Source organism: Mesoplodon bidens, assembly GCF_964165515.1.
Source record: "Mesoplodon bidens genome assembly, chromosome: 20".
Taxonomy (NCBI): Eukaryota; Metazoa; Chordata; class Mammalia; order Artiodactyla; family Ziphiidae; genus Mesoplodon; species Mesoplodon bidens.
In genome coordinates, this window is record NC_138181.1 from 34692509 (window position 1) to 34703849 (window position 11341).

Here is an 11341-nt window from a genome sequence, read left to right on the forward strand (position 1 = left end):
CTTCTGCTTATGTTTCTGTCTCCTCTCTTTGGGTTTGACCTCTTGATGACAAGCCTCTGTCTCTTCTCTTTGTCTCACAATTAATTGCCTAGAACCGTTACCAGCACACAAGAGACTCTCAATGAACTTCTGTGGATTGAATAAATGAATAATTGATTGCCGTCCGCAGCTTTCCAGAGCCCCGTGCTGTAGGGGAAAGCTTAAGAGGTGGTCAGCTCTCCCATGGTATGATGATGCGGCGCTATTGACAGAAAGGTAGAGCCTACAATACTCTGGCACACACGTATCCATTTAGCTTTTATAACAGCTCTAGACAAAGGAAGTACTCTTATGGCCATTTTAGTATAATTTCTAAAATGAAGTTTAGAAACATTATGAGACCTACCCAAGGACACACAGTTATTCCTTCAATGATAACATCTGCTTTATGAAATCATCCTCCTACCTTGTGTGAGTAGCATAAAGCTGTGTTTCAGTTAGGGCTCCTTGGTTATAAGTAACAGCAGCTGACTCAGATTAACTTAAACAAAGGCCATTTATTATAAGCATGTTGGAGCTTCACAAAATATATGAGAAGCTGAAGAACTGGCATCCCACCCAGGGAAACTAGGATGCAGGAGCCACAGCCAGCATCCCACAGCAAAAGCACCTAAAAGACACCCAAGGTGGTGAGACCAGCACAACTTTCTTTCATCCCTGAACCACTCCTTCAAACAGTTAAAGTCCCGGGAGATGGTCCAGTTGGCCAACCGACTGCTTCTCTCTAGCTGTTCACGGTGGGGAGAGAAGGGACACGGACACTTCAGCTCCAGGAGTGGGAGAAGGGCACCTGGACCCACTGCCACCCCTGACTGCATAGACTGCGGGATGGTGATTCCCCCATAGGGAATCTGAGTTGGTTGAGAAGGGAGAAAAATGCCGGATGACAACAAACATAGGAACAAATAAATACAGCACTCAAGTTTCATGTTATTATTGGGGGCATTTTACATAAAAGAGAAAGGACAATATGTTTGTATTGATTTTTTTTTCCTGGATGGAACTATAAGAGTCATAATTACCAACATAATCATTTATATTTAAAAGTCAAATAACAAGATTAAAATATACACATTATTATATATAAAATAGATAACCAACAAGAACCTACTGTATAGCACAGGGGACTATACTCAATGTTTTGTAAAAACCTATAAGGGGAAAGAATCTGAAAAAGAATATATATATATTTTTTAAGTGTAAAATTCAATGGTTTTTAGTATATTCACAAAGGTTTAAAAACATCACCACTACCTAATTCTGGGACATTTTCATCACTCTAAGAAGAAACTCCATATCTGTCAGCATCTTCTCTCGAACCTCAGCTAATTTCCTTAACAACCACTAAATTTACTTTCTTTCTCAATGAATTTACCTATTCTGGATATTTCATATAAGTAGACTCATACACTATGTGACATTTTATTTCTGGCTTCTTTCCTTTAACAAGCATAACCTGTCTAAGATTTATCCCTCTTGTAGCATGTATCTCTGTATTTCACTCTTTTTTATTATTAAATAATATTCCATTGTACAGGTTAAAAAAATAAAAATTAAAGTTAAATAACGATGTTCTCAACTCACCCGTGAAATGTCAAGATGTGGAAGATTGGGGCTGCTGTGCCATGGAAGCATAATGAAGTACAGTTCTTTCTTTGTAAGGTGTTTACTTTACATTACATGGTGTAGTCGACGGACAGTTTATTTCTCTAGAACTCTTGCCTCATCTGATAATATCTTTTTTATAAATATGTAAAACTTTCTGGTTTTTATTTACTTGACTTTGACAAGTTTGTTTTCTGAATATCCAGATACTTTGGAAGTTAAGTTTCTTCCTTTTTTTTCCAGAAATCACCTAGCAGCCCTAGCTTGGCAATACCCAGGATTGATTGAAGTCCCAGACCCCCCTTGATTTAGGTTTCTGTGTCTCATGTACCTGTAACCTGGTTGTGACCTTCAATAATTTCTAATTGGGGAATTTTTTTTCTTTGCTTGAAGCATTATTGTGGAGTGTGTTTTGTAGAGACTGGCTACAGCAAATGAGTCAACCTGGGTACTGCTCAAGTTTCTACTGATCAGTGAAAGTTGGGGGTGGGGAAGAGTCAATAATTAGCAATTTCTTTTTCTTTCCAACATACTGAAGAAAAGAAAGACGTGCGATCCTTTATTTACTCTTCCAGTTAGTACGCAGCCCTTGAAAGTTTAACCTACAGTCACTTAATCGTTTTGTGTTTAACGAGACGCCTGCACTGGCTTCAGCATCAGGTCAAGTTGACTGATAGCCCTGGGACTTCCCAGATCCCTTACCCTCAGTTGTTTCGTTACAGGAGCTGGAAATGACTTTGGAAGGTGCTTTACAAGGAGGACTATTGTCCTCTGAAGTCTGACCCATCCCAACCCCTGCCATCCTATAAGAAATAGGAAGTAGGACTGGAATCAGAGGGGCTTTAATTTTAAAAGACTTACTGCAGATATTTCAACATCCATAAAATATGCATAAAGCATCTATTATAAATAGGAATTTGGTTACACCATGAGAAATTGCCATTCTCGTGGGTTAGGCTCAGTTATTGGCAATTTCATGGGCTGCAGCCTAAATAAAGCTATCCAGAGGACTGAGCAGAGAGCAAAGCAGCACTGCGGGTTGCCCTTACGGCAGGGAAAGCTGACCTTGGACGTTGTTACAATTATGTCACGGGCGTTGCCACAGACAGCAGGTAGCAGAGGAAACTTCCAGTGACTGGGCAGAAGCAGCGGCAGATGGGGGCATTTCAGGAACCACTCCAAGAAGGACAGGCTGAGGTGTGCAAGGGCAAGGAAAGATGTAAGGACACAGCAGAGTGTTACATAAGGTTAGCTGTGAGGCAATAGCCCTCAAGTAAAACTCCAAGTGAAACATTATAGAATTTTGAATGTTTTATAATGGCATTTATCTCCAGAAGGCACGAAAACGCTATGGTTAGTGGAAAGACTAAAGAGAATTAGCTATGCCATCAATAACTTTGCATGGCACTGAAATGTCTTACAGAATTAATTCAGAGTTTACAAAGGGGAGATCTCAGTCCCTCTGATTTAGGAATTTTACCCTTTATACATTAGAGTGTAGTAATTATTCAGGTGTAATGAACAGAACAGGAGGAAGCCAAAATCAATCTTTCTAACAAGATCCACTGTGCTGCTTCCAAGCTTTTATTGTTCATCGAATAGACATTGGGGGTTATTTTTTCCCCCAGATGAATTAATTCACCATTTTCTGGTTTAAAATATTTCTTTTCCTGCTCAGCTTTTTGATCTCTGAAATTCTGTTTTTTGTTCTTTGTCTGATGTTACTAAGACTGTCCACCTAAAATGAGCCCTCTAACACAAATTCGTACATACCTCCTCCAAAATCCAGAAGCTTCTTTTCTTTAGGAAGGCCACATAACAAACGGATTAAAACTAAAAACAAACAACAACAACAAAAACTAACTTTGGAATCAGCATCCCTGGTTCTGGTTCTCGCTACTATGTGACATGATTTTGTACAAAACACTTGATCTCCCTGAGCCAAAATTTTTTCATTTATAAAAGGAAGATAATTTTTTAAATATTAAATCTAAATAATAGAGTTTTATGAACAGTAATTGTGATGGTGCATATAATCACTTCACTGAAAACTTGGCGCGCATTGCGCTTATTAAACAGCAATCATCATTTTCTTAAATACTATGTGCCACTTTTCTTATGAGTTTTCTGGATAATATAATAATAATTACCTTTATTGAGCATGTACTCTTGGGCTAGACTCTACTCTGGAAAGTTTACAAGTATCATCTCATTATTTTAAACCCCTTCAAGGTTGATCTTATTTTTACCAGTTTTACAAATGAAGCAGTATAGTGCAGTTTGAAAAGCAGTTTTCAGAGCCAGACAGACCTGGGTTCCCTTACAGATTCTAAAATTTACAATTTATAAGACCTTACGTAAGTTGCCTAATCTTTCTAGCTCTTTGTCTCCTCGTTTGAAAAATGGGTTATACTAATCACAAGTTCATTCGGACTTTGTGGGAACTAAATGTGATTTCATATGTAAATTACAAAGCACAACTCTTAGTGTGTAATAAACATCAACAAATCTGAGCCATTTTTTTTTTAATTTTCACAAGGAAATTGAGTCTCCGTGAGAATAAGTAATTTGCCCTAGGTAGCATAGCTTGTAAATGTCGAAGCAGAGGTCCTAAGGCAGGTACAAGTCCAAAGTCTGTGTTCTTGCCAGCATATCACCGGCTGAGGTCGGTAAACTTGACCCCTGTCGTTATAAATACTGAAAAGCTTTTCTATTTGCCTTTACTTTTGGATACAAGTTGGTTAATAGATGGTGGTCATTCAGCTCCCATATTCACTTAATTTATCAGCTGCCTGTTTTTCTCCTAAAGGTGCTTACTTATGCCTTACGAAGTCATCTATCTTAACTCCAGGCCTTTGCAATAAGAAGCTGGATTGAGAGACAAAGAATACTCTAGCCACGGACATAAATACACGAGGCCAGGAATTGGCTGACCTCTCACAAAGCCCAGCATCTTAATAAAAGTGATATGAGCATGCCATGAGAAGTAAGGGCTCTTCTGCTTAGAATCTTCCAAATAGGGCTTTCTACCTATTATTGTTTTTACACATTAACTGAAATAAAGGCAGGTCTATCTTAAACATGTTCATGTTATCATTAGTTGTTTATTTCAAATACATATATCTGTGAGACAGGTTACATGGTAAAGAGCAAGGTACCCTCAAATGTGAACTTGAGGTTCAAAGCTACTTTCCCTAATAAAATTAGAGGGAAGGGCTTGTAACAAATAAGCCCAGTCATGTGTAGAAGGAATTACCTGTCCCAAGTGATCATTTGTGCCACTGGAAGTCAACTAGAAGATGTTGCTTATAATTGAAGAAAACTTACATTGTACCCTGTTTGAAGAATAGTGCTGTCTTAGAGGATGAAAAGTTAGGATAAGCTAGGTACCAGTCATCATGCTAGAATTTTCCTATATTCTTTTTCATTAAATTTCCACAGCAATTTGGGAAGACCTCTACTGCACAGGTGAGAAAATGGAAGTGCAAGAAAGCTACGTAATTTGCCCAAGAGCACAGAGCTGAAATTTAAATCAAGGTCTGACTCCAAATTCCATAACCTTTCAATAGAAAAGTAAGAATTTGAATGTCTCCAAAACTGTCCAGAGAAAAGTACAGTCTCAGTGGTGGATTCTGCTTCCTTTAGAAGGTAATTCTCTGCAGCAAAATTGGAGTTTTCAAGCTCTCATTGCTTGGAAGTCATTAACCAGCAGGGCCATCAATTGCTCAGATTCCCGGAGCATCAAGCAAACATCTGTGTCACATAGATGCTCCACGTGCTTTTCCAGAGGGGAAGACACCAATCCCCTTAGCACTTTCACTTTCATGGTTAATTAGTAAACGGTCATTCTGATTTATCCACCACCTTCGTCCTAGCTTGATCACAGAGAGTCATTCTCCAGACTCTGTGAGTCTTGATGAAATAAAATTTATATTTTAAGGCAGGACAAGAAAAAAATTAAACATAAAAAATTCTCTCTCTGTGTTTGTGTCGTGTGCATCTGCATTACACCTTAACCAGAGCTCCTCAAAGATGGGAAGCCCTGCTCAACTGTACAGATCAATTTTTGTCTTTCTTCTGATGCTAGCAATGTAACTTCTTAGAAGAATAGTGTTCTTTCCCAGCTCTGTAGGGGGTCATGGTGACTTGCTGTTCCCTTTGCATGTGTTTACTTGGACTATGGATCCTTGGTGAACTTTATGTAAAATAGCAGCATGTCATTTTGATGTGTGATCCTTTGTCTCAAAAATGTATATGACTGTGCCTTTGACTGCTAACAGACAGAGCAGTCCTCAAAGCTTTATGAGAATCTGCTTCCAGAGTTATAATCCTCAGTTTGGCTCAAATAAAATTCACTTTTTTCTCCTTAACTTGGTAATTAATTGAATTTTTGTCAACAGTTCCCTCCCACCCCCCAGTAATGGAGTTTCCAGACCTGTGAGAGCTTCTCTATGGCAGCCTTGTCATCACTGCAGCCAATTTCAATGGTGGTAACAGGGAAATTCAGCCTATCTGTCTAGGTCCATCCCTACAGGACATGATGCTTAGTTGGTTAGTGTAAAGTCAGATCTCCTAATGCTTATTGGTTAGTGTAAAGTCAGATCCCCTAATGCTTAAGTAACACTTACACTTTCAACAGTTCCATAAAGAAGTCAACTAATATTTTTCAAGCATCTATGGGCCCAGACATCATACGAAATACAAAGGGCTATTTAGACTCTAATTCAAAGAGATTCACTCTTGGAGTCCACTCTGGAAACCACAGTCTAGTAGAGGAGCTCATCACTCCTCATCAGAAGATCACAAGTCATCTGAAGGAATCCAGGGAGGTCAGCTGTGCTTTAGAACAGAATAGAGGGACATCCAGTTCAATAGCTCCAACATAACCCAAGGCTCCCACAGGCAGCAAGCGTAAAGCCCAGTGTCAGGGGAAGGGGGACACCACTCTCTTCCTTCCAGGTGGAGGTGGAAGTCTGGGCTCCCCACGTAGTCTCTGTTGACACCCCAAGGTGTGAGGAACCCCTCATTACCACTGGGTGGCAGTTGGCATCCAACTCCCTCTGTGAGCCTGTGCTGATAACACCCTGGCGCCATGATGTCCCGAGGTCCTTGGTCCTAGCCAGTCTGCCTTCTCCCTACCTTTCAGAGTCTCCTCAGGTTCATTTTATAGATAATATCCATTGTTTTTAGTCGACTCAGCAGGAAGAATAGAACAAAATACTGCTATTCCACCTCCTGTACACCATGTCCTTCCCCGAGGACTCTGCTCGGCCAGGGTTGAAGGTTGTGTCAAGGTGATGTCTCCCCTGAGGGAGGGCTACCCCATGGGTATTTCCCTCCCCTACTCCTATATGGACCCTCGGTCTCACGGCCTAACCACATACCAGAAGGATCCAGTTCATGGCAAGGTGGAAGGGCTGGGAATTGGATGAGAAAACAACCATTCATCTCAGCATTTATTTCTGTTCTCGCCAACTACCACAATAATAAGCCATATGCCGTACTATATTCCTGGCTAATAACCAGCAAGGAGGAAATGAGCACATTTATGAATTATCCCATTGATGTTCTTCAATGTGCAAATTCAAGTGTTATTTTAAGTAATTTCCCTGCCGAAGTAATCATTTTCCACCACGGATGTCTCGTTTTGAAAATAACCTTAGAGATTATCTTCTTTATATTACATGTACATCTTTACATTGTAAATCTCTTTTCAACCTACAAAGTTTGATTTTTTCAATGGCCACTGGCTTACAAGAATCAATGCAGCATCAATGCAGCACCAGCTAGATAAAAAATACACTTGTTCACCTGTATGCAGTGAAAACAGAAAAGCAGTTACTACCAAAATCTGTTTGGAGAGTCAATGTCTTTGTAAATACATCAAATAAAAGTTGTGACATGAAATTAAAGCACATTCAGATATATTGCTAAAAAGACTGTCTTTGTAGTAGAAGTCAATGCTAAATCCTCACAAACATGATAAACAAAACATCCTCATGAATGAGAAAATGTAAAAAATCAGAAACTGAACAGAAAACTTGGATTTACTCTTTATTCTTCAGCATCTTCAGATTTTGTCTATTTGTCTTCTGCATGACCACTGAAAATTGCCCATTCTGGTTAATTTTCCATAAGCTCCTGAGTTACGATATCTTTGTTATTATATTTCGTCAATGTGCAAAACCTCGGGAACATGCTTATTGCTGGAGAGGCCCAAGCCTCCTCCTGCCTTCCTTCCCACTAAACTTGAAGACATCCACTGTACAATGTAGGAAATGACGTGAACGTGAGCCGTTGTGGGTAGGCAGATGCCAGCCAAAGAGAAACAGTCAGGTTATGTTTGAGATCTTTTCATCTCTTGTGAAACCTTAACATGAGCAATGTGTCTAATTTTGAGTCTTACAGCTGTGAGAAGAGGATCCAAAAAGAAAAGCTTTCCACTCCTACCCTCTAGCTAAAATTAGCAAATAAACAAAAAAATCTGTCATTGCTTCTGATTGGCTTGCAAATTCAAACACCTTTTCTGATTCTTTGCCACCTTTCCTAACGCAGCCTCACCACCAGCCTGCCTGATCCACAGGAAGCCTAAGAATCCAGTGAGCCAGAGAATCAGTCCCTGTGCCCACTACGCAGCATCCACACGCCACCCTCATTCACCCACATTTGCTTAAGGTCACTTTTTTGCAAATATAAACAAAACATTTTCTCTATGTCAGGTACCATCTTAAGTGGAGGAGATAAATATAATAAAATTCAACCCTGGAACTGCATGCCTCGCTCTCATTTATTCTGGAATGTTCTCCACTCCTGCCCAAATGCCACCCTTCCCCAGAAGTTCTATTCTTTCTATGCAAAACTCACTTTGATATCTTGTATTATTCTCATGCATAAAGGAGCTGAAACTGCCCACAAACACACACACATTCTTATGATGCTGTAAAGGGGTATTGCGTGTATACCACTCCTACCCCTCATCACACCTCCACTCCCGACCCTCCACAAAAGAGTTCAAGGGTTATTTTAGGAGGAGAGTTTATGTCCTACAGCAGGTGGTAGAGTGGACGTCCAAACCCCAAACTTTAAGACAGTCCCCTTTCTGGACAAACAGGATCACCAAGTTTTATCCCTGGGACGGGATAAGGAGATTAACATTTCTTGAGACACTTTAAGTACATATCTCATTTAATCCTTTCAGCAATCCTGATACCATTATCTCCATTTTTTACTTTTATTTTTATTGTGGTAAAACACACATAACACAAAATTTACCATTTTCACCATTTTTAAGTGCAGTGGCATCAAGTCCGTTCACATTGTTGTGCGACCATCACCACCATCCATCTCCAGAGCTTTTCACCTTCCCAAGCTTAAACTTAGTACCAATTAAACAATAACTTCCCATTCTCCTTCCCCAGCCCCTGGTGACCATGATTCTACCTTCTGTCTCTGTGAATTGACTGTTCTGGATCCCTCGGATGAGTGGCATCATAGAATATGTGTTCTGGGCTTCCCTGGTGGCGCGGTGGTTGAGAGTCCGCCTGCCGATGCAGGGGACACGGGTTCGTGCCCCGGTCTGGGAAGGTCCCACATGCCACGGAGCGGCTGGGCCCGTGAGCCATGGCTGCTGAGCCTGCGCGTCCGGAGCCTGTGCTCCGCAACGGGAGAGGCCACAACAGTGAGAGGCCCACGTACCGCAAAAAAAAAAAAAAAAAAAAAAAAAGAATATGTGTTCTTTCATGAGTTTCTTATTTTACTCAGCATAATGTCTCTAAAGTTCATCCATAGTATAGCATGTGTCCGATTTCCTTCCTTTTTAATGTGACATAATATTCCCTTGTATACATGGACCACATTTAGCTTACCCCTTCATCCATCTCTGAACCTTTGCATTGCTTCCACCTCTTGGTTATTGTGAATAATGCTTCTACAAACATGGGTGTGCTATTATCCCCTCACTTGAAAAGTGAGGTTTTCTTACCATAGCTCTGGGGATGGAGTTCAAACTCAGGAGAGTCAGACTCCAAGATACACATGTGGCTCTCACCCAGGCTGCCTCTCCTGCATTTATGCAAAGGAATTTATCAACACTGTCCTCACCAGGCTGCAGAGGAACAAAAAGATACTAGTGTCCCCTGCAAGGTGCAGAGGTAGAAGACATCCCCTGGTGGTTACCAGGGGATGCAGAGGGTGTGAGGGGGTCTGTTTAATGTGTATCGAGTTACAGTTACACAAGATGAGTAATTTCCAGAGATCTGCTGTACATTATAGTGTCTGTAGTTAACTCTACTGTACTGTGCACTTAAAATTTGTTAAGAGAGTAGATCTCATGGTCAGAGTTCTTACCACACACACACACACAAAACCACAAACGGACACAAGGAAACTTTTGGAGGTGATGGATATGTTTACTTCTCTGATTGTGATGATGGTAACACATGTGTATCTGTATATCCACACTTACCAAATTATACATATTAAGGATGTGCTGGGTTTTTGTATATCCATTATACCTCATTAAAGCTGAGGGGAAAACAAAGTAAAGAGAATGAACAATGAGACACCTTCTTGCTGAGATTCTGGGTTGGAGAAGAAATGAAGGTCATTGGAACTGAAAAAGTCTGAATTTCATAAACAGGGAGGCTCCAGACTCCCGAGCCCAGAGCCCGGAGTGAAATGGGAGCCTGTGCGTGGGGTGAGATGGAAAGACCAAAACTTTATGAAAGATGAAAACTGTATAAACATTGTCCTACAGGCAAAGTATTCATATTCCCATACTTTATTCTTCTCTCCAAAATATGTCCTAGTCAGGCTACTTTGTGCTCAGTAGAGAAAGCCCTTGATAACCATTATCAGAAGAAAGAAAAGCTAAAATCCATTGTTGTACAGGGAAATAAATAAAATGAGATGGGATGGAGAGAAGGAAAAATAATACTTACGTGTAAACCAAATGATAATAAAATTACAATATGAGTAAAATAATCTGTGCATAGAAAAATTTTTAAGTACTACGAAGTGGGAACTTCCCTGGTGGTCCAGAGGTTAGGACTCCACGCCCCCAATGCAGCTAGCACAGGTTCCATCCCTGGTCGGGGAACTAAGATCCCACATGCCTCACGGCGCAGCCAAAAAATAAAAATAAAAAAAAGCAATACCATGTGGTTATTTTGTATCCTCCCAAACAATATTTTTAAGAAAAGAGAGTGCTTTCTTAGGGATTTATTCTGCTTAAAAATTTGAAAACAGAATTTATAATCCAGAGACAATTAGTTTTATCCTTTTATTCACGATAAAGAATACAGATTGAATAATAATAATACCTTCTCATTAATATATGAATTTTTAAACAATAAATATGTTGCCTGCATTTGAACTCTAGCTGGCCACTTACTGATTGACAACAAAGGAAGACAAAACGCTCCTGTCCACCCTCTCTCTTAATCGGCCACCGTCCTTATTTTGAGAAACATTCATTGAGGACTTTTTGCTTCACCCTGAATCACACGTAACTTGTAGGAGACACTGCAGCTCACAATTTCACACCCAATAGTCTGCTCACTTTTCCTTCCTTGCTGAAGTGGGTTATCTACTACACTGTAATCAAAATACTGAGGAAATGGGAATCTTAGTTAGAAAAAGGCAGTAACTCTGTATAGGAGATAGCTTGGCCTAAATACATTCACGATTTAAGTGAAAT